The sequence below is a fragment of the Echinops telfairi genome, unplaced genomic scaffold, assembly GCF_000313985.2.
Source record: "Echinops telfairi isolate 266 unplaced genomic scaffold, ASM31398v2 ScPeMD7_443;HRSCAF=831, whole genome shotgun sequence".
Lineage (NCBI taxonomy): Eukaryota > Metazoa > Chordata > Mammalia > Afrosoricida > Tenrecidae > Echinops > Echinops telfairi.
The window spans coordinates 15,972,463-15,974,799 of record NW_022104341.1 but is presented as its reverse complement, the minus strand read 5'-3'; positions in this window follow the sequence as shown (position 1 = coordinate 15,974,799).

The following is a 2,337-nucleotide window of genomic DNA, read 5'->3' as shown; positions in this document are numbered from 1 at the left end:
AGTGGAAAGCCTTATCTTTCTCCCTTGGAGCAGCTGCTGGGTGAAGCAATGCTTCACCCATAATGTCACCAGGGCTCTTAATGGTCAGACATTAGCAGAGTGAAAACTATAGTACGCTTTCCCCGATTTTCAGTCTTAGCTGAGTTTCAGTGTTCCTGGAAAGAAAAGGCAACCTGGGAAATTTGGTGTAAGGAAATGTCGTGCTGGGGGGTAATTCAGTTATTTTGTTTCTTTAAGATAGTTATCTTCAGAAGTTATATTATAGGCCATTTTCAGATTAAGAAAACCCAGGGAGCTTGAGCCGGGTAGTATCAGTATGAGACAGATCATTCGATTCATGTTGAAGGAAGAATAGCTGTGATGGAATAAAGAAATCATTTGGGTCATCTCTTTGCTATCTTTTGCCAATAGTTTTTTTCAGAATAAGGGCTAAGTAATTATTTGTTGAAAATGAGACTAAAGAAATGAACAGAAGTTTTTCTGTATTTATGGAACTTAAAAAAAAAGATTCCTTGTCTTTTTAGTGTACATTTTCATTATTTCAATATTGTGAGAACATTTTTAAAATATGAGGATGAGTTACTTTAAAATTTTTTCAGAGAACTTTGTGTGTGTGTGGATGTGAATGTATAGCTCCTTTATCAACCAGCATTGAAAGTGAATTCACCAGGTTGATTTGCATTTCTGGTTTACACGGTACTTTTGGTCAGGCTCCTTTAAACCTTTACCCTACTTCCTCTAAAATCAATTATTTTACTCTCTGTGAATTTGTGAACTCATAAAAATGTGTACTGTGCCTGTGTGCATGCGTGTGTGTGTGTGTGTGTGTGTGTGAAAGTGATGAGAGAAATGGACAATCCAAAGATTGAAATAATGAGGCATGTTAATTGATATTCATATCTTTGCAACCTAATGTTTCTTGAGATAATTTTATTGCTTCAAGGATACTTTGTTCTAACTCTAGATGCATTTAAAATTGATAATCAATGTGGAAATTCCAGTGGCACAGACATTATCAGTTGGGATTTGCTCATTAGAAGAAAAGTAATGCTTCTGCCTTTCAAAAGAATCTGAGGATAAGTCTAATGCCCACTTCTCTTGTCTAGCCCCACTGCCGTCACTCCAGTGAAGTCCCATATAACTTCATGCTGAGACTTTAATTTTTGTACCTTAACTCTTCTTTTATTCAACATTTACTGCACTAGTCCATCAGTTTTGTTCTGTAAAATAGAACACCTTTCTTAGTACATGGATGAACTTCTTAGATCATCAAGGCTATCAGGCATGAATGCTCTGAACTTCCTGCCCTTCCCCCAATTCTACAAACATATCTGCACAGACCCTAACTTGCCACTGTCCCTGTTTCAGAAGGCTGGCTTTCACACCCGTTCCTCATATCAAAATCGGATCCAGCCAGCTGTTGTCTGGACCTGAATCCCTCTGGCCTTTTTCTAGAATCTAGAGCTATCTGCCACATAATTTCTTTCCATGTCTTCTAGTTCTCTTCTTTAGCCTGAAAACAAATTCAATTTTCCCCCAGTTTAAAACTATGCTTCTGAAGCTACCACTGATTTTCTCCTACCCACTCACCAACTTCTTGAAAGACTGTGTGGTTTACTTCCATTCTCTGTCACCTGCCTCCACTTCCCTACTGAAATGGCTCTCCATATTATTGTGGCCACGAATGTGGCAGTAGGCGTTTTTCATGATTCACTTATCCAATCTATTTCTAGCAGCTTAGTCTTTGTCTTTCCCTGAGACCATTTTTTCTGCTTCTTCTAACTCTATGATCTTTCCTTCAAGATTTTTTCTCTGTCCACTCTTAATTATTGATGTTTCCCTGATCTGACCTTTGAAGTCTCTTCTGCATCTTCAAATACATGATGTCCCCAGACCTACCTACAGTATTGCCATAAGTTGAAAATTTTAATATCACTCGTCTCTCAGTTTTCTCCTGTTTGCTAGACTCAGTCACCTACGTGGGCGGACTCATCCAAAAAAGGAAAAAGTTCCTCTGGGTGGAACTCTTCTTCTTCTTTTTAAATTAAAAAATCATTTTATTGGGGGTTCTTACAGCTCTTATGGTAAGCCATGCATCAATTGTATCGAACATATTTGTATATATGTTGTCATCATTATTTTCTAAACATTTACCTTCTATTGAGCCCTTGGTATGAGCTCCTCTTTTTTCCTTTCCTTCCCCCTTCCACCCTTGTGACCCCTTGATAAATGATAAATTATTATTATTTTCACATGTCACACCAACCACTGTCTCCCTTTCCCCATAGTTTCTGTTGTTCATCCCGGGGGTGGGGTGGTAGTGGAAATATGTGTTGA